Raw genomic sequence first — 22617 nt, 5'->3', positions numbered from 1 at the left:
TAGGGACTATACATGATTAACTGTCCCACAGTCCTGGTGGGTCAACCACTCCTTGTGCTTTTTCTAGGTTCCAAAGTATGTAAAACTTCAAACTGTTTAATTTAATTTATTCCTGATGAAGTCGCCAGATGACATGACCATCACTGATCAGTGATACTTGAATCCTCCGATTCATCGGTACTTAAGACTGGGTTTCCCTATTTCCCGGTGTGTGAAGATGTCTGGCGCACGCGCGGATAGATTTAATTACTCCACGACGCATGCGCGCCAGACATACGAGGCCCCCACTTGTGGCGCGATTTATACCCTATACCGCACCCTGAACGCTGGCGGTTTTATCAAGTGGTGTCTCGTTCCTTCCTTTTTTTACGAATTGGTAATACATTCAAATTTGCACGGAACTGGTACACCATCGTAGTGTCTATTACTAACGCATGCGCGCTCTACACCTAATCAGCATCCGCCCCAGGCGCATGCTCTACGGCGCACAGACGCTGTTTCCTTAACGTGAATACACAGCTGAGTTCAATCTGAGACGCACGCGTCTCACACGAGTGCTATTAATAGGAGCCTCCCCTTCCTGCCGATACCTCCCAGACAGCTCACGAGTCAGTCAGAGGTATCGACGGACAGGTAAGGTGGCAGGCTGCTTATGCTTTCGTTTTGTTGCTCATTCCATCGTTGGATATATTCCATAACACTGGATTGGCTGGTGGATTTCTGCTGATAGATTCTATTACCAGAGGCAGTTTTGCTTTTCTCTATCAACAATCTCTCATAGGTATATCTGTTCCTGGTCATACTGGATACCTGATAGGTTGTTTTACAGAGACATTAACGTAACAACACAAGACATAGTCATGAGGTTTTGGACTTGTCTCTTGAATGCGACTTCAATCTAAGATGCGCACGTCAAACACGATCGCTACTAAATAGCATCCTCCCTTCCCTGCGGATACCTCTTAGACAGCATGCTAGTCAGTCAGAGGTATCGCCAGTTGGGCAAGGTGGTAGGCTGCTTGTCCTATGTTCTTCAACACAAAATTGGTTGGTGGAATCCTGTTGACAGATTCTATGACTAGAGTTAGCTTTTCATCCATCTAACAACTATCATTCATAGTTATACCTGGTCACACTGGATGTCTGAGAGGTTGTACTAATGAGACATCGCCTTAACAATAATAGACCCTTTTGGGCAGCCACGAGGTCTTGAACTTTTTTAATCAATTCTGGACCCCCCCCTTTTTTAACTTGTTTAAAAATACGTGTGTTGAGCTTTGAGCAGATGGGTATCAATTGGCAATCTGTCTGGTTTCTTTCTCCACATCTAAACAGAGTGGTGCCTCCTTCTCCGAGCAGTCAGCCGGGTGAGGTGAGGCTGTTCTCCCACACAAAGCTGGGTGAGTCTTTTTCATCTTTCTATACAAATTGTGTATTTAAAAACATCATTTTGAGTTTAGTTATTAATCTGGGCAATGCTGAATCAGCTCTGCCGTTTGGCAATCAGTAGTTATGTTTTGATAAGCTTGAGGTTCATGTTGTTATTCTTTTTCAGGAATGAAGACATTGTTCTTACGCTCAAGTTTGAGCCTTTTCTGGTAGGGTGGCAATTGCCACGCTGGTACCCCACACTCACATTTGGTGCATGGGCTTAGTTTTATCACTTTATAATTATTTTGGCAGTAGCTTTTTTTCTTTCGGTCCTGATGAAAGCCGGGTTAAGTCACCGTATCGGCTGAAACATGTCGACCACACTTACACACGAACCAAAGATTAGCCTGTAAAATATATACCAGACTATAGGTTCTTTTAGACATGAAACTTGGTTGATTCACATTAAACATATTTTTTGACCAAGTATTCATTTTTAAATCCACATCACTTTCTTGCACTGCACACCTCTGGAGCCCTCGACTACTTGGGCACACACCCTGGCAGGAGTGTATTCCTTTTCTGGGTATCACTGGTCTGCGCACCAGGCAGAGTCCTTGGGGATCTGCGATTTCGGGCCTAGACAGTGATTCCCTGGAGTACCAGATGACGATGCTCCGCCAATAAGGGTGGGCTGATGGACTCCTACCTCCTGTGAGGGGTTGTCCCAACTATTTGCAGGATCTCTTGTATTTCTCTACAATAACTATTGTTTTGCTATTCTGTTCTTCAACGGACTGGGCACCTTCTGCTGGTTTCATTGTGTCTATTTGGGATTGGAGGTGTTTCAGTCCTTAAACCAAGTCCCTTATGTTTTTGACCCTCTTATAAATTTGTTGTTTGGTACAGATGGGAATACCCTACTCCATGCGACTAGCTTTCATCCTAATAATTTAGTGAGAAGTATCCCTTATGGTAAATGCCTTAGAGCTATGAGGAATTGTAGCAACAACGAAGATCTCAATGCAGAATTAGCGTGTCTGAAGGGTCGCTTTGCAGCCAGAGGCTATCCCCGGGTTTGGGCGGACACAGCTATTTGGAAAGCCCGCAAAAAATCAAGAGAGGAAATACTCTTTAGCCGTGAGAATGGATCAGGTATGCAGGACAGTGATAGTGAGAGCAAATGCAGATTAATTACCGGCTTCAACACACAAGAAGGTAATTTACGAAAAATCTTGCAAAAACACTGGCATATCATTGTGAACGATCCCATCCTTAAGAAATCTGTGGGACGTAGACCACTGATAACCTTCAGAAAGGCCAAGTCGCTTAAACAAGCTTTGGTCAGTAACATGCTCCCAGTGACACAAGGAAAAACAGCTCAAAATTGGCTTAGTAGGAAGGAGGGATTTATCAAGTGTGCTAAATGCAAAGCATGTGTCCATGGTAAAAACACCTCTACTTTCATGGGAGGCCTTTCGCCATATGCGACCAAAATTAAGGGGTATTACTCCTGTAAATCGGATTTTGCTATATACGTACTTCGCTGCCCGTGTGGCCTGCGGTACGTTGGCAGCACAATACTCCCTGTGCATAAGCGAATCCTACAGCACCTGAGAGCCATTAAAAATGGGGATAAAACCTACCCCGTGGCCAGACACTTTGATCACTTCCATGACAGCAATGTTAAAGGACTTGAGTACTATGTAATTGATGCAGTCCCAGTGAGAGAGAGGGGTGGAGATCGAGTTAAAAAATGAAGGAGATTAGAATCAAATTACATTATTAGGCTCAATACTAAGATCCCTGAAGGGCTCAACATTGAAGAAGACTTTCACACACATCTGTAAAGTTATTGCGACTTTACTCCCTATGCCTGAAATAATTTTTTAGAATGAATTTTAAATTGTATTTCCTGAAAGTTTTGAGTTATTATTATTTGTACACATTCACATTTTAACAGACTTGTCTATTGCAGTAGACTGCACGTATAATGGGCATGTTTGGGGGCTCAGAACGATGTCATTTGCCCACTTGGGCTGAATCATGTATAACTTGGGTTCTTTATTACTGCTATTGCAATTTATGTAGGGTCACTGTGTTTGGAGATTAGCCCACTGGGGCATATCGTGTATTTATGAGTGGTGCTGATATTCACCCAAGTTCTATTTGATTATCTTCCCTTTTCACACTACAATATGTATTATACTTAAATATTGTCAACAATTTTTATTTTAGAATTGTTAGTGACTTTAAGGATAAGGGCAGACTGAGTGTATCAATAAGAGATGAATTTATGTAATTCCGTTTTGAGTTGCCTATAAGTCCTTTGTTAAGTTTGAACTACGAGTCTGTTGTCACTCTTTATTGTTTAGTAGTTTTACACATATCACGCATGCACTAAGCACTTAAAATGGCGGAAAAACTTTATGGAGATTGTTAGTGAACAAGCTTGCAGGACAAGTGAAACGTGTCTAACGATTTAGCTGACTAATAAAGAAAACTCTGCGCATAAGACACGGCGTCGGCTTCCCTGCTTTGGGAGGAAGTTTTGCCTGATATTATCGGACCGTGCTTGGGAGGTCCGTTCGTCGACGCGCCCTCTGGTTTGGAGGTGGTGGGCATACCGAAGCAAACGGAGGAGAAATATATATATATATATATATATATATATATATATATATATATATATATATATATATATATAATAACCAACAAACACCACTGCGCTTGAGAGGTCACTCGACGGTGCTCTGTTACCTTCCGGATTTGTTAGCCTTCTTGCAGCCTGCTATCTTTGATTCCCACGTTACACCATGCCCGACGCGTTTCAAGGCAACAGTGACCTCTCAAGTGTTTGTTGGTTAATATATATATATATATATATACATATATATTTACTCAGACCAGCACACTTTCCCTTTGAATCACGCCTCTCCTTGGGTTTGGGTCTGGCGAATTTCTAAATTACAACCATCACAAGAAAGTTAGTTTTAAAACACTGCAAGGGGGTATAGAATCTGGAAGTCAGTTCAAAAATTCATCTGAATTGGCCGGCTCAACTACTACACACTACTTTGCAATAACCCCAACTTGCCACAAATTTTTAAAGGCCCAATCATCAAAAGGTGGGGCGATGCGCGGCTGGCGAAGCTCGGAGCCTTCTTTTCTCCAACAGGTCTAGCCTCTTTCAAAAATCTTAAAGTATGCGTTAGATTGGATGGACTTTATAAATATCTTCAAATAAGAGATTTTCTAAACAAGAAAGGTGGGTGGCCAATAGGATATACTAATAATGATACAATTGATAAATTGAGAAGAAACAGTGACCTATCTATACGTGTAGTTTATAATCTCTTTAATTCATTAATGAAAGATGATATGGATGATCGGGCAACAAAGTGGAAAGTGGAGACTGGAGCCTCGGAAATTCTATTTTTTCATTCAGTCAAATTGGCACAGAATATCTTAATCCCGGCCCAGCTCCAGGCTCAATACTACAAAACATAATGTCATTCACGATTACTTCCAAGGAAACAGAGAAATATAATCTGTGGTGGGACAGGCTAAAGGTGGTGTAGGGTACAGGCCGACTTGGGAAAGAATGTTGACCCGACTTTGGCGCATGGAGGGTAAGTTATATCCTCAGCTCGCAGGTCTTCCACAGGACAAGGGGAATTGGAGACCACCTATTCGCAGGTGCCTGTGGGATGGCCTGATCACACCTCCAGGTGGTAAATATTCTGCACAGCCATTGCGGTGTAGTAGAGGGTATCCGTGAGCCCTGTAGGAAGGTGAAATCTGACTGCATAGTTGCCCCCACTTTTTCCAGGTGTTTTGCTGGTTTTTGACTTAGTTTTGCAGGGATCCTGCTATTCAGGACCCCAGCCTATCTGCTTTCCCCTTTAAATTGATTACCAGTACTTTAGGTACACTCCAGATTGGATTCTGGGGTACCCTTATAAGTCCCTAGTATATGGTATACTATGTACCCAAGGCATAGGTACCCCAGAGGCCTACCAGGGGCTGCAGCATGTATTATGCCACCCCTGGGAAGCTTTCCAAAATGACACCACAGGTCTGGTACTGCAGCCTGGGTAAGGTGGTGCATGCACCCCTTACTGAGATATAGGTTCACTATATCTCTCCATATCACTGCACATATAAACCTATCAGTCACCCCTATGGCAGGCCTTAACAATCCTGAAGGCAGGGTGCTGGGATTCATGTGAAAGGGTGCCCATGCATGAGCAGAGCCCCTCTGCAGCTTTCGGAAGCTTTATTCCAAGGTTGTTAGTGATGCAGCCAGACCATATACTCTTGGGTGCATTATAACCAAACGGTAAATGCTAACTTTGGAATGGCTGCATGGAAACATGTTGTGTTTGGTGTCAAACACCTTGGAATCATACCCCCACACCAGTAACTGGTGTGGGAGTATGATCCCACTCTTCTAGAGGGAGAGACATGACAGCACCGGTATACCCGGTACCAGCTAACAGAGCCCTGGCATCACAAAATGGATGCTGCCAGCCACAGACACGAGTCTGCGCTCCTGCTGCTGGATGAAACTCCGGCAGGGGAGGCCTGGACAATAGGTTTCCTGTCACAGGGAGGTGTCACCTCCTCCCAGATAGGTTTTAGTGTTTTGGGGCTGGGTGGGTGCATTCCAAGAGTGCTTTGAAGTCTGCACTGGGGGCACATTTGGTGTCCCTGTGCATAGTCCAGCTCAAACCGGTTGCAGGGGCTACCAGCCCCTGCTCTGGTGTGAAACTGGACAAAGGAAATGGGTGTAGCCACCCCTCTTTCCTGACCCTCCCATAGGTGGGTCCATAGAGTTTGTCCAACCCCTTCCTTTGGTATAAGAAGGGAACCCCTGGCTACAGGAATTTAGATTACACCTGGACGAAACTCTGATACAGAATCCTGTAACTTCGATGATCTACATTGAACTAGATGACTGACGAATCTCCCTTGGAGTAAAGGAGTTACACCCCTGCAAGGCAGGCACCAAAGACGCGTCTGACCGGTTTGCATCTCCGAAGCTCCTGCCGGTCTCCGAAGAATTTTGCAGCACAGGAGGTGGGTTTCCGTTGTCTTAGAGGTCGATCAGTGCCCACAGCAAGTCTGAGGCCCGTATCCCTTGTGGCGACCGTGCAGCCTGAACCCCTGGACACCACGTCACTTTGCAGGCGCATCAGCTTTCCAGCGACTCCTGCAGCTGAGCTTTGGGTTACTTGTGGCCCTGATCCCGAGCAGCATTTTCACTGAAGATTGCCTGCCTACACTCCACGAGTGTTCCGTGAGCTGGCCCTTTGTGTTTTCTCATGAGGTCCCTTTGTGATCCCTAGTCCGTCGACTGGTGGGTCCCTGTGAAGGCAACTCTAACTCTAATTGGGCTTACCTTAGTGCTCCAGACTTGCCCTGACTCTCCATTGCTTTGGGAGTCCCCAGGACCTTGCTGGTCCACACCGAAGCATCTTTTCTCTTCCTGCGTGGGTTTCTGTTACTAAGGCTTGTTGTGTTTAATCTGAGCACCGACACCGCAGCACTCGACCTCCTACGTGGGACAGCTCGAATCCAGCTCCTGGTCATCGTCGATGCCTCCTGGTCCTCGTGGCTGCAGAGTCAAGCGTCACCTCTTCGCACCTGAAACACCCGACATCGGTGGGCATTCATCTATCGTGCCCCTGGTCACTGGCAAGTGACCCAGACTCTGTCCCGTCTGCTTTCAGGTTCTTCTGATCTTCGATCCAGGCTTGGATCACACTGGACACTTTTCTTCTTCCTGGCAGCAGTACTTTGCAGCAGATCGCCATTGAAATCAACGACGATTCCCGACACCATTTGACACCTATGCACCCGGCTTCCCTGGGTGAAGTGACTCGAGTACTGCGGTGCTCCCATGGGTGCTGGCCCTAGAACCCCCTAAGTCTAAAGCGGTTTTCTCAAAGTCCTCTCCTAAGTGTCCTTAACTTCTAAAATTCCAACCACGACTTTCCCATAGAATAGAACGGGACTCGTGCCTGTGTTCTCACACTGCACGCGTCCCCTGTGTCACTACCTTGGGTGGTTCCTTGGGGTCCCAGCGATTCCAGGTGCTCTAGGCACTGTGTCTAGTCAAGTCGTGGTTCTTATACCACTTTCTTAATATATGGTTTGGTCCGCCCCTAGGGCCCATTGTATATTGTGCTATTTACTGTCGTTTTAGAACTGTATTATTGTGTATCTTGGACTTTAATCTCATAAAGAGTTGTGAGTGTTTAGAAATAAATACCTATATTTGATATATACCTTGTGTGGTTCTCCTTTCATTTAGTGATTCAAGAGGTTATAATCTGGTATACCAAGCTGCTTTACACTTCTTCAATACTTAGCCTGAAGGCTGTTCTCCATAGCTACCACTGGGATAGCTTTCAAGAAGGAGTGTGGCTCAATGGTTAGAGCGGCAGACCCTGAAGCAGAGTTCTGGCCAGGGACCAGGGTTCTATTCCTGCCTCGGCGGGGCTCGGCCTCAATTTTCTCGGACCTGTCTATTCTCGCCTCGATGCCTATTCTAATCACGGGCCCCACGCTGCAACTCTGGGCAATAGCTTGCTTAGCCTCCACACCGGCCCCAACAGCGCTAAGGATACCTGGCTTCACCCTGGGGGTGCCCAGGAGTGGATACTTCACAGGGAAAGCCAGGAGGGGTTCCACAGCGGTATGAGTATCAGCGCCAGGAAACCGCAAAGGTGACACCGCAAGGTGTCCGTCTGGTGACAGTGCACTCTATAAGTACCTTGACATTTACATTTAGGATAGCTTTCAATAAATGTTGTCTTTAAGCCTATCATGTTTGGCTCCAAGTAATAATGGGTCTAAACAATTAACTGTCTGCCTCTTGATTTAAATACGTCCCCTTTCTATGGTGTACAGTCCTATAGTCGCAAAGCCTGACGGCAAGTGCATTTTACGCATTTCGTGTTTCACTTCCCTCATTCCTCTTCAGACAGAAAATCCTCTCTTTTGGCAAATTATGTGTTTGACTTTGAGTTTGGCCCCACCCTCTGGCTCATCACTCCTCCCACCTGCTTTGTTAGAGGGAGCAGGCATCAAGAGGCCTATTGGAGGATATGGCAGGGATGCTGGTAGGAGAATACAGTGCCAAAGTTTAAACTGTTCAAAGTGAACAATGCAAGGTTGCTGCTCTGGTGGGTAATTACCTTTTTAATTCCCCATTGGCAAATCACAAGTGCTCCTTAGAGTTTGGCCAAATCCACTGGACCATCAAGCATCCCATATTTTCAGTAGCAGAGAGCAGGCAGCATGAGGTGGATTGATGGGCGATGCTGATAATTGAACCTCTTGTACAAAGGTTCAAAAACACACAAGGTTTGAAACTGAAAACATCTTTTTAAAATGTACAAAGCCATTTTACAAATCTGAAAACTCTGACTTACGAAAAGCTTTTGCAACACATTATGAATCATACATACAACGCAAAAATCTCTGCTGTGTGCCAACGCAAGCACCCTTGCACCATACCATACAGAATGCAGCACACGTGGAAAGAGGAAAAAACGAGGAGAAATGTAAACATTTCTCCTCCGTACGCCTGTTCAGGGGAGGCCTACGTTTTTGGTGTTGCCCCATATTCACTCTATGTTGTTAATCTGAGGCAATGTCAAAATCCATGGGTGTTGCGTGGGAACATCCACAGCAACACCCATGACACGCCTCCCTGCCGCAATGTAAGGCAACGCAGCGACTTACGTTATGTGGCCTTACACTTTTACCTACAAAACCACGAAAAGACACGCGGGTGGCTTTGTGCGGCCTTGTAGATATGGGTCTGCACTGTGAGTCAAAAAAAGAGATGCTCCGGTGGCACAAGGGGCTTGAAAATATGCCCCTCAAATTTTAGAAAACCAAAAATCTTTGGTAAAGTTTTGTGAACTGCTGTAAAAACCGACAGCAGCTGTTCATCAAAATATTTGCACTTTGACAAGAAACGGCATGATGGAGGTTGCCATCAAGGTAGAGAGATTATGGGTTTGCTGGTGGTGATCTTTAAATTTGGTGCATGGCAGTCCGTCAGAGTGGCAGACATAATGTCCTCCGCCACCCTGATGGACTATTCTTCCTCTGTCAAAATCTAGATCAGGCCCATAGGGTTTAGTATCATGCATTTTGAGGCTATACCATCAAAGAAATTAACCAAGGATTCAGACTGTGACCAGAGGAACTGATCTAATGTACTTTAAGGATACAAACTGCCTTTTATTGCTCAATGGTCCCTCATTACGACACCTGTGGCTGCTTTCTGACTGCATTAATGGCGCCAAGTACGCCACACGAGTTGGTGTGGAGTAGACAGAAGATGTGAATAGGAAAACAAGATGTTGTCATTACTTTATTACCCAGTTGAACTTGTGGCACTTTCATCACTTTCATTCTTATAAAACAGATGAATGCATTAACAGGCATATGAAAGAACCACTTCATATTAAAAAAATAGAACTTTTGGCCCCCCTCCTTTTAAACTTAAAAAAACAAACAAATCTGATTGTATTTCTTATATGAATTCAACAAAATCCTCCTTAAGAAGAACCTTTGGCCCCTAGGTTTCTTACACAAATATCATTGATGACACCCTTTTGCCAGTGGAGGATGGGAGAGGGTGAAGACAAATGGAGGCGAAAGCATATTGTCATGTGTCAGTTAAAAACTGATGCAGCTTCAGCAATCCTGAAATTAAGACATTTATCATCAATTTACAGTAAAACAGACCAGTGTCAATTGCACTAAAAAAACTTATATTTAACATAATATTGTGATATAACATATTTGGGATGCACTCTATATAGATCTACAGATTTTGCACTGATGAAAAAGAAGCAGGTTTGCTTCTTTCTGGAAGCCGGTGATGCAGCCATCTGAGTTCGAAGCCTGAAGGCTCTGAGCTCCCGCGGTTGCGCATCCTGACCTGCATCGATAAAATGCAGCTAATGTCCTTCTCCCTGTCTCCAGTACTGGTGAGGAGACATTGCCCGTGTGACCTCTGAGATTAACCTAATTGTCTTCCCGCTTTGATTAGATGCGCCACAAAGCTAGCGAAAGGATCAAATTAAATTTGAGTGGCGGCAGAACAGCTTTGGAGCGTTGATTAGATTTGAAAATACCACATTTGAATATCTTAGCATTTGTGAGGATTAGCAAAGAGGGAGTCAGAGAGGGAGGGAGAAGACGATGCACTGCTAAACCAAATCCCCAAGCCGCCATGCGTTGTGGTCGGAAAGTCTCAAATATGTCCGCTTCACCTGGCTCAGGAGCAATGGAATAGCTTCATGGAAATTGACGATGGACTTAGCCAGGAGTGTTAACACTGGGAGTTGTGATCTGCTTGTTTTTTTTCGCATGTGGTTACAGATAGGTCCTGATTAGAAGCATATAGCGTGTGATCTTTGGAATAATATTTTAACTCTTCATCTATTTAATTGTATACAAAGCTAACTTTATAAGTATCTAAACATTTAGTGCCACATGCATGTCACCAAAGCAAACCACAGTTACACACACAAATATTGTTTGTTTGCCTCAAACGAATGAACCAGCAACAGGGAGACAAATATTGCCCCCAAACTGTATTCTAGAATTGCCCACACTTACAGATATGCATACAAGAGACGTTTTAAGTCCTGGGCAAAGTGGGCTCTGGCCCAGGGCCCCAGCCTTTGAGGGGGGCCCCTGATAGATCAGGCTCTGTTCTGCAGAGTCTTGCCCTGATGACCTTGAACAATTTTTGAACAGAAATACTGTTTATCTTTAATTTATTTTTAATGTGGGTGATGTGTAAGTCTATTACAGACATTTTACACAGAAATGTTGTGTTTATTTTTCATGGAACATCCATGAAAAAATCTATTTAGATCAAAACAGGACCTCACATATTAGAATTGGAAGAGTGTCACAGAGATTGTTTGCTTCTGTGTTACAATATTGAAAACACACGTCAATATCCCTGAAAATTAGATGTAAACACATTTAGAATTTGGACAAATGTGCCTGTGCATTGTCAGTGACTTGGCCAAAAAAGGCATGAAAGAGCTGATATTGGATCATAAATTCAAAGTTGTTTTGAAAACTGGACCCCCAAAATCCGTTCGTCCAGAGCCCCCAAATACTTAAGATATCTCAGATACATACATTCAGTCAAAACAAGTTGTAAAAGAAACACAAGTCTATGGATTCTATGAGATTGCTCATTAAGCCACCACTATAATTATCATAAACATGATCAGTTTAGATCCAGCCCAGAGGCCTGTAAGAGCGGTAGGGCGGAAAGGCCAGGTGGGGGGGATTTCGACAGATGATGTCGAAGGAAAATGTATTATTTATTTAATTTTCCTTCAGCATCGTCTGTGGAAATCCCCCACACCCTGCCACCCCCCGCTCTTACCTGCACGGGCCGCGGCTGGTTAGACCTATCACATCACTGATGACAAGATATATGACAGATGATGTAATTAATGACAGTAGGGATGACAATGTTAGTGTTCACATCAGCTGTGACAGTGAGTGACTTGGGGAGAAAGAAATAACGTTTAAAAGTGGGAGGTGAGAAAAGCAAGTAGAAGTGAGATGAATGTAAAGAAAAGGGTGCCATATGGTGTGCTTTGGAATAAGCAACATGGTATTTAGCGTTGACTCTTGTAAAGAAAAATGGTCTAAATTCCTTGTTAACTCTATTCTCAAGTTAAGGCTTTACCTAGGAGCAGCGGAAATCTTCCTGAATTAATTTCAACATGTCCAAACCTCAAGGGACAGACTTCTCCCAGTTTTACTTTGGATCACCTGTAATGAGTACTGTATCTTCTTGAGCATTCCAAGGAATTCCGCCGAGATTCCTGCAACAATTATTCCACACTTAACAAAATCGACACAGTCTCCACTCCAACACTTTGTAACAACTCTAAGTGCTTCCCTTCAACAAATTATGAAACTAAGGTCAAAGACAGTAACCTTTGAAATTCAACATAATAGGAAAAATACAGAATGATCTCACTTTTTAGAAAGCAGTTAAAACTTTGCTCTTCAGGGGGGCGTGGCTTGGACGGCAGTGGAAATGGCCGCCTGATTTCGCCGCTCCGTCGGACCGGAGGAATACGCTGTCTTCCCTGAGCCCTGTGACCGATTAGGCGTGCACCGGATGGCGCTGATATCGCTCGGTAAGGTGTATGGAGTTCGGGGAGCCCCTTGCAGTTGACGGCGGAGGCTGGAAAAATCGTCTTTGGGGTGAGACCCGCTTCACGACGCGCTGCGAGGAGAACCAAAATGGCGCCGTCCTGAATGTCTCGTTTTGACGGTCCCGTGCGGCTGACAAGACGTCTCCTGACAGGTACATGGAGATCGGAGAAGCAAGACTGCTCACTCGCGCTGATGTCGAGGTGAGGCCAAGGTCCTTTCAGAGTCTTGGATGACCTGGTGAGCTGTCTGTTGGGGTACCGGCATGCCTGACTTCAAGATGGCGGTATGGCTGCACTAAACCTCGATCCAATCTCGGCCCTTCAACTTCGCTTGCTCTCGAGCAGCCGGCCTGAGCCCAGCGCATGCCATGTGTCCGCTAGTGTCCCGGTTGGGGTCCTCTTACGCCGTTCCATCAGCCACTTGAACATGGCTCGGGCCCTGGTATCTGGTAGCAGCCTTGACTCTCCTGCTTTCCCTATCTTTGTGCCCTGTCACCCTAGTGTGTGCTCCTCTGCTGAGATTTGCGGAGGGTGGGTGTTGCACGCCTAGCTCTATTGGTGCGAACTGTAGAGGGAAGGATCTATACACCAAACCGGAGACAGGATTGTTCCTTTCTCCAGATGCGTGGGTGCAGGCCAGCTTTTCCTACTCTACCTGGGTAAATTAACATTGTAATCGCCATGTTCACGGCTACCTGGTCCAATAGCCCTTCATATGATCACACTTTATGACCACGCATTGTCACTCTGATCTGCTGCCAGCTCTATAAGGGCCCTCTATGTGACTTTCTTTGCTCCCAGCACGGCGCTCCCGAGAGTCCCTAGACGTTTTCATTACCCAGGCAGGCGACCACCTAGTTATCCATTTATATACCGCATCTCATTACCTCTAATATGGCGGACCGCGACTCTAAGTCGATGCACAAAAGGAATAAAGGTGAACCCTCACAGTCAGATTCGCCCATCAAAATGAAACCAGATATCAACAACACATTAGACTTAATTCTTAAAAAACTGGCCGATGTTCACGAGCTAGCCAAATCAACTAAACAAACCACAGACTCTATACAGTTGGAAATAACGGCCATTAGAGCAGATATGAACACGGTGAATAATAGACTCTCTGTAGCTGAACAGAGGATCAGTGACGTGGAGGACATCGCTGCCAAGTCAAGCTCTGAGGTAAAATCCTTGCAGAAGGTGTCGTCTATGCTCCTGAGACAGTCAGCTGAGTTGGAAGACCGTAATCGGAGAGGCAACATTCGAATACTTGGTGTTCCGGAGGGGTCGGAGGAGGTTCTAGGTTCTTGCTTGGCCTTTCTTGAGGACTGGATCCCGAAATTTACTGGCTTATCGTTTGACCACCCCTTTGAATTGGACAGAGCACACAGAATCCCATCATTTAAATCCTCTGCACGGCAGGGGGTTCGTCCAATTATCTGTAAGCCTCTGCGATATCGACAGGTTGAAGCAATACTTACCTATGCCCGGAAAAACCATCAACTCATCTGGAAGGGTCACAAAATTATTTTCACCCAAGATTTCTTGAAACCTACTGTTGATATGCGTAAGGGTTTCCTTAATCTAAGGGACAAGCTGAAGAGCAAAGGTATTCTGTTTTCTTTTGTCGGCCCTACTAGATTTAAGATCACTGATGGGAGTAGACACCTCTTTTTCACCGACCCCAGAGATCTTGAGAATTATCTAGAGGGTCCTCCTGCTCAAGACATGGACTCGTCACAGATTTCTGCCAGTAAAAGAAAGTCCTCACCTGGTCCGACGTAATGAGGGCACTGTCTCCATCGTATCTCATAACATTGCTCCCTTTGGATGACCCGGAGGACCCGGGGTATTGCAACTAATCATACGTAACTTGAGTCTGTGTACACGCCCTTTATGGGTTGAGATGGTATTTTGGTGGTTGATATCTGTTCCTATTTAGGCTTGCATTTCAGCCGAAGGTTAACTGTTAACTGTTCGTTAGATATTGGGAAGATCTGTATATGTCTTGATTTTGAGGTTTCCTCCGGGGTGCGGGCGGACACTTCTGTCGTCGCACCTCCCACATGCTAAGTATTCCGGTTGGGGTGGGGAGGGAGGGGAAGGGGGGGGTCTGGGTTGAGAGCGCCCATGATTTCAGTAACGTTTTCACTGATTTTATTGTTGATTCCTCGGCTGCTCTCCATATACTTTTCTTTCTCTTCTTTTCTTTCTTCTTTTTCTCCTTTTCCTTCACTCTTCTCCTTTCCCGGCTTCTTCTGCTCGTTAGACATGTCTGGTGCCCTGCATCCCATATACAATTTTCAGGATTTGAATGTCGGGACTCTAAATTGATTATGCTGCTGCATATATGTGTTATTGATGGCTGCCATATGAGTCCTACTATATGGTTTTATAACTATCCGCATTTGTTCCTGTGTCAAGTCCCATACTTAATGATTTCACCATTTGCAACCGACCCTGATGGCCACTGACAAACACTGTGCCCTATCGAGCGATCTGAAGATTGTGTCTCTAAATGTTAAGGGTCTTAATCACCCTGTGAAAAGGCGTAAAGTCTTAGAGTATTTGGCCAAGACAAAAAGTGACATTGTGTTGTTACAAGAGACAAAGCTCTCTGAGGATGACATTACCCTCCTTAAAGGTAACTGGTTTTCGCAAATGGCATGCTCTCCAGCTGATAAGAAGAAACGAGGTGTCATTACCTTGATTTCGAAATCTGCTAACATAACGCTAGAATCCTCTGCGCACGACAACGATGGTCGTTTTTTGATCACTCACTTGAGGAGAGGAGAGGATTTAATACATGTAGTCAATATTTATGGGCCTAACGCGGACGACCCCACCTTTTGGTCCAGCGTTTCAGACAGATTGGTCAGTATACCCCAGGATGATCTTATGGTAATGGCAGGAGATTTCAACCTGCCCCTGGACCCGATAATTGACAGGCAGTCTAACTGCCAGTATCATCCCACGAGCTCACATGCGATACTCACAACTATTTGCTCTAAACTTAACCTTAAAGATCCATGGAGACTCCAACATCCAAACACAAGGGACTACACCTTCTACTCGGCCCCTCACAACTCGTACACTAGGATTGACTATATCCTTGTATCTGGGGCATACACCTGCCTCATAGAGGATACTGATATAGCCCCACGGCTGATCTCTGATCATTCTTGCATTTCGCTTAAATTAACGGGAAGCCACAAGACACAAACTCCTAAAAGATGGAGATTTAACAAGGATGTTTTGTCAGACCCCGCAGACAGAGAGAAGATTGCGGAGGCCATTACAGATTATCTTAGTCACAATGGGGTGAATGATACTAACATAAACAATCACTGGGATGCACTGAAGGCCACTATACGGGGACTAGTCATTGCAATAAAAACGAAAATAAATAAAAGCCTGAACCAAAGCCTACTCCTACTAGAACGAGAAATTAGAGATTTAGAAACTGCCCACATTGCGTCCTTTAACGATGCCACTCTATTGTTGTCTTTGACAAAGAAGAAATATGAGTACAATAAGATACTAAGTGAACGAGCAGGGGTGTGGATTAATAAATTTAAAGCTCTGAATCTATGTGAAGCCAATAAGGCTGGGAAACTCCTAGCTTCATATCTTAAACATAGACAAAACCAACATGTCATCTCTTCAATCAAAGACGCTAACAACCAAACTCACACAACACATAATGGCATTCTCAGTACTTTTAAACAATTCTATCAAGACCTGTATTCTAATAACCAGACTTTTGACAGTGAGAGATGCTCTGCTTTCCTCCGCGATCTCAATCTACCACAACTCTCAGAAGCGGACTCGGCCATGTTAGGTATGGAAATCAATAGCTCGGAGATAGAAAAGACGGTCAGATCCTTGAAGGAGAATAAAGCGCCAGGACCAGATGGCTTCACGGCGTCCTTCTATAAATCCTTTTTAGCTCAATTAGGCCCTACTATGAAACAGGTTTTTAATCACAGTGCCACCACAGGACGCACGCCTGACTCTATGTCCGAAGCTAACATTGTCGTTATCCCCAAGGATGGGAAAGACCCCGTATATCCAAAAAATTATAGACCTATTTCGCTTATAAATGTCGATTGTAAAATATATGCCAAAATTCTTGCGGTTAGGCTAAATTCGGTCCTTCATAAATTGATAAGCAACTCCCAGGTGGGGTTTCTCCGGAATCGTTTATCCAATGATAACACACGTCTGCTATGCCACGTATTGGAAAATGCGGCAACTAAAAGTGAACCCTCTGTTGCCATTACGTTAGACGCCGAGAAGGCCTTCGATAGAGTCTCCTGGGCGTTTTTGGAACGTTGCTTGCACTTCTCCAATTTAGGTGATGAGTTTATTAAAATGGTTATGTCACTATACCAAAAACCGACTGGCCGTATAGCTGTTAACGGGTCACTTTCGGAGGCCTTCCCCCTTTATCAGGGTACCAGACAGGGATGCCCCTTATCTCCATCACTTTTTCTCTTGGCATTGGAGCCTCTTCTTCAGGCCATTAAGTTCAACACAGATATTAAAGGAGTAGACATCAGTGGCGTACAAGTCAAATTGGCCGCCTACGCGGATGATATATTGATAGTCACTGAGTGCCCGGATTCCTCAATTACAGCCCTGATGGACACAATTGCACTATATTCTATACACTCCGGGTATAAACTCAATAGAGATAAATCGGAAGTTAAACCATTAAATGTGTTCTGCACTAGCGATATGCTAGGGGACTCTGGGTTGGCATGGCAGGCAGGCTACATTAAATATTTGGGGATTGAATTTGGGAACAACATCATGGACACCCTGTATCAAAATGAGAAGGTGCTTCTAGAGAAAATTAAGAAACTTTTGGATGCATGGTCCCCAAAATTTATCACGTGGTGGGGAAGAATTGAGACTGTCAAGATGATGGTTACCCCCTTAGTTAATTACCTCATATGCATGCTCCCACTTATGCTAACTGATTCCTTTCATCATAAATTAGACATCCTTTTAACGTCATTCCTTTGGCGCGGGAAAAAAGCCAGAATCAGCATCCGTAAACTGAGGCTCGATAAGAAACTGGGAGGCGTTAACCTGGCGGATTTTCGCCTCTACCAATACGCCTTTTTGGCGAAACAAGGCCTACTTTGGGTTTCTCCCCCTGGTAATTATACACCAGTGTGGTTAGAAGTGGAGAAGGCCCTCCTCAATAACATACATCATCTGTCGACTCTCACTGCCAATCGTCTTGTCGCCTCCCATTCCAAGCCCATCTTTAAAAACACTAAATTAGCTCTCTTGAAAATAGATAGGACCCTGGAGGTCAGGATGAGGGGCTCCAACATGGAATCGCTTTGGCTAAACTCCAAGTTCCTCTACAATGGTAAACCACTATTCTTTGAATCCTGGTGCAAAAAGGGTATCTTTTTTCTCCATCAATTGGAAAACACTGCATTCCCATTGACATTCAGAGAAATTCAAACTAGATATCAATTAGCCGATATTGAATTTGATAATTTCCTGAAAGTGAGGGCTGCCATTGCGAAATCCAGACTGTCCTCTAGTTCCCCATCGTTGCCCGCATTTGTAACAAAACTCAATAGGCTTGGCCATCAGGTCTCCCAGATTTACAAACTGTTGCGCCCAAAATCCTCAAAGATTAATGCTAAGGTAGTCGATTACTGGAACTTCCTCTCGCCTACTCAGTTGACTGTAGAGATGTGGCCCTCCTTATGGGGTTCAGTTTCACGCAATAAGATTTCCCCAGTTCTTTCTCAAACTAAATTCTGGTTATTGCACAAGGCTTTTTGGACACCAGCTAGGCTGTTTTCCGTGGGGATCCGGGAGAATGACATCTGCTGGAATTGTAACCAGGGCAGGGGAGACTTGGCTCACCTTATAATACACTGTACTGTAGTGAAGCCCTTCTGGGATAGGGTCCTTTCTTTTTTGAATACATTATTTAATTGTGTACTCCCCAGGAATTTGCAGACTGTGGTAACTGCTTTTTTACAGGAGGACTTGCAATCGGAAGATGACCGAGCTCTTCTTGACCTATTGTTGATTTCTGCAGTCAAAATGATACTCACCAATTGGAAAGACACTAGCAAAACCTCTTACAACGGCTGGATGAACTGGGTCATACACCTCAGGGGGGCAGACAACATCGTCTTGCAACACTCGCCTTGGAAATCCCCAACGAGGAGCATGTGGTCTACCCTGGACGACTACTTTGCTTCTCATAAACCGCCATGAACTCTTTATTTGGTTCGATATTTCCTATGGGGTCTTTACATTTTTGGAATTTGTGCTTGCTGGATGTTTACTGTATTATGCCATACTACGTAATGGGTTAGGGCACTGGACTGTCTCTTCTCTCTCTTCTCTTCCCTTTCTGGTTCTCCTTTCCTCCTTCCTTTTCTTTTCACTCTATCTTTTCCTTTCTTGAGCTGTTGACTAAGAGGTCACTTCATTGTCCAGATGTACACCTATCGCTAGTAATGCTTTATGCTCAGCTAAATACTTTGTCATGTATACGGTTGTACTCGACCTTGTTACCAGCTCTTGTTATGATTCTTCAGAAAATTAATAAAGATAATTTGAAATAAAAAAAAAAAAACTTTGCTCTTCAGTTTGTAGGAGGTGCTTTGTTCCTCTTGTAAGAATATAACTTCAAAAATATAATGTCTTCTTTTTTTTACTCCAAGACCGTTCACTATCTAAGACATGATCTTTAATTTGTTATTTGACATATTCTTTCTTTCTACCTTTACTACCAGGCTCAATTATTACTGAGATTCTAGAGATAGGGCCTTGTCTTTCCTTATGTATTGTATGTTGGAATAATTAATTTTTTTCATTTTTTCCCAAATGCTCCCACACCTCGTGTTTATACTTATGCTATGTGTACCCCTGCTCCTCCCCAACCCTGGAGAACCCTCCCTGCTTCTGTGGGGCTGATCGGATTTGCCCTCTTCAAGAAGCCCCCTCTGTGTACTGAGATTTTCCTGTTTCCTGTTTCTCCAGGTTCTTATTTATTATTGCTTTGATTTGATCTGGCATTTTATTTGGCTCCCGAATGCTGTACATTTGATTTCTCCACATGATTTTTAGTGTGGCGGGGAATTTCATCTGAACTGTTGCTCCCAGGGATCTGAATTCCTGCATGTGGTTCACAAGTTCCCATTGCCTTTCCTGTGTCGCTCATGCTATATCTGAGCGAATTCTGAAATTGTATTCTCCTTTCGTAAAGACTCCTGCTTTCAATGCCTCACTCAGGATCCTTTACTTAAGTGTGTAGGTTTTAAAATTAACTAGGATTTTCCTTGGGTTTTTTTGGGCTTCCCTAGCTTAAAAGGATCTTTATGAATTCTTTGAATATCTTCTTCTAGGGCCTTAACCTCTCTCTATCCAAGGGATGAACTCTTTCATAGGATTAATTACTACGTTTTTAAGGTTTTGTACTTCCGTCCCTTCTGGTATGTTTAAGATTCGGAGGTTGTTGTGCCTTGCGTTATTCTCCAATGACTCAATTTTGTCCTTAAGCCCTCTTTCACTTGCTCTCAAGGTGAGGATTTCCCCTTGGTTTTCCAGGGTGTCTCTTTCAAGTTTATCTACTGTTGCCTCAATTGATTGCATGCGATCCATTAAAGAATTTACTTTTGTTTCTAGAGCCTCACATGTTGCTTGAATCTTTTCCTGTTTTTTTTCTGAATTAGCAAAATTAGTTCTCATTTCGCCAATTAGGGTTCCCATGAGTTTTACCATCTCTGATTCTGTGGTTTGATCCAAGGATGTTTTAGGGCCGAACTCTATGTTCCCATTTTGAGGTGTGCTTTGTGCCGGAGTCTCGTCTATTTCTGGACCTTCCTTTCACCCAGAGTACGGCATTTCTGCTTCAGGCTCTTCCGTGACTAACGCTTGAAATCTGTCACTAATCGCAATCTCTCCACTTTTGGGGGTTTGTGTGTCTCTTTGCATATTTATGTCTGTACAGCTCCTAAACCCCTTTTGCATTTTTGCCTCTCCAAGAGATGTAGTTTGAGGAGATTGTTTTTCCTGAATCTTAAAATAAGAATGAAGTGAAGGGGTAATTTAAAATGTTCCTCCTTGTTTGTTCTGCCCTGGTATGAGGAGTGAAGAGGTGATACCCCCCCTGGTTTTGAAATATATCCCGCTTATTTTACGTGGTGCTGTATTTGGAGTTGCTTTTACGAACTGTGGAGGTTATTGCTAGACTCTTTCTTGTTATTTCGGGACCAGAGCTTTTTACATCAAAGTTCCTACTCCTAAGACAGTAACTAGCCCCGTAAACCCGTTGCTCTCCCTTAGATAGATCTGTAAACTGTCTTCGTCCCCTTTTCCCCTTTTGTTCAGTGTTTGCGGGTAGAGGTAGGTCTATGGGGTTTTTAGGGGGCCTTAAACTTTTTTCATCCCTCCCCCTGCCTCTTACCGGAGTCATACACAGTCCTCCATTCTCCGTCTCCTCCTAGCTTCTGTTGCTGCAGCTCCTGCAGCTCCTGCTCCTTGCGTACTTGGGACCACTCTTAATGCAGCCCACTAAACCTCTATACGATATTCTGGCAGCCGCTCTATGAGACGTGTGCAGCCCTTCAGCTGCCTTTGCCCACACGCTATGTCCGTGCGCAGTTGTCTCCGCGGACTGCTCCTGGGACCAGAGACTCGTTTCCTGCCGGACCAAGAATCGGCGGCATCCTCTGCGGGATACACTGCGCTAATCTGGCAGTCGTTGGGAATTTCCCTGGAGTGCCTTGGTGCCTGTAAGGTTCGTGTAAATTTCCTTATCGGGGCTGTGCTTAAAGGGGGAAAGTTGAATTTTGTAGCGCTAATTTCACATTATCTCGTCCAGAGCAGGTTGGTGCTCCCGACCGGAACTTTCAGCCGGCTGCCATGTTCTCCTCCAGGTGTTTCTTCAGGTCTTCAAAATTTCTACAGACAACACTGATTAATCCCTCAAACTAAGCAACCTACTTCACAATAAGCCCCAATGCCTTCTACGTATCTATATTGTATCATGGCATACTCCCCCAAGTATGTTCAAGCATGCCTGATGCACCATACCAAGATCTCTAAGTGAAATAATTGAGGAACACACCCATCGCACTATTACTCATTCTTCAGGTATGTAGAACAAATGCTACAATACAGGAGTCTCCAACCTTTTCTGTTCTGAGAGCTACTTATGTTCAATGAAACACATTGAGAGCTACTAATCTTATTAGTGCTGTATGATTTCACTTTTGTTATTTGTATATTAATTCATCCAAGCAAAAGCTTTCTAATTTAATAAGCTGGGCTGCACACAGGTGAGCTACTCAGAGGTAGCTGGAGAGCTACAGTAGCTCACAAGCTACTGGTTGGAGCCCCCTCATGAACCAGACTCTATCCCATCTCTAATACTCTATTAAATTGCATGAATACTTGCAGCATCAATTTCATTGGAACTCAAAGCACCACGTGTCGCAACCACAAGCATCGCACCCAATAGGTCCACAAGAATCACCCCACATAGTTTCGACCGTTATGAAGCCACATTAGTGGTTTTTGTGTGCTTTTCAAATTCTAGATAATATAACGTAGCCTGTGCTAATATCTATCAAATCAGGAAAATAATTGAGTAGCAGGTAATAAGATAGATAGGTAACAGAAGCGATCAACACTATTCAGAAGGGTCCCTATTTTTATACTTAATTGTACTGTCCCAGGAAAATGTATCTGTGATGTATGTGGGATCTGCTATTTTTAAAAGAACTTTACTTACTTTGTCAACTTATTGAAGTTTGAAAAAACCTTATGCAGCAGGCAAAATCAAACAACTTCAATTTGTACACCTTTCACAAGCTTTAAAAATTGCACAAAGTGAGAAGTCAATCACTAAACTTCATAAGTCGGACACATTTCCTACAAGCACATTTCCTACTGTTGGGAGAGTTCTCCCAAAAAATCGAGCTTTGCAGGAAGACGTCTTTGAAGTTGATGTCTTGAAAAAAACAGG

This window comes from Triturus cristatus, chromosome 3_1 (genome assembly GCF_964204655.1).
Source record: "Triturus cristatus chromosome 3_1, aTriCri1.1, whole genome shotgun sequence".
In the NCBI taxonomy this organism is placed as follows: Eukaryota; Metazoa; Chordata; class Amphibia; order Caudata; family Salamandridae; genus Triturus; species Triturus cristatus.
Note: the sequence above shows the minus strand (reverse complement) of the source record.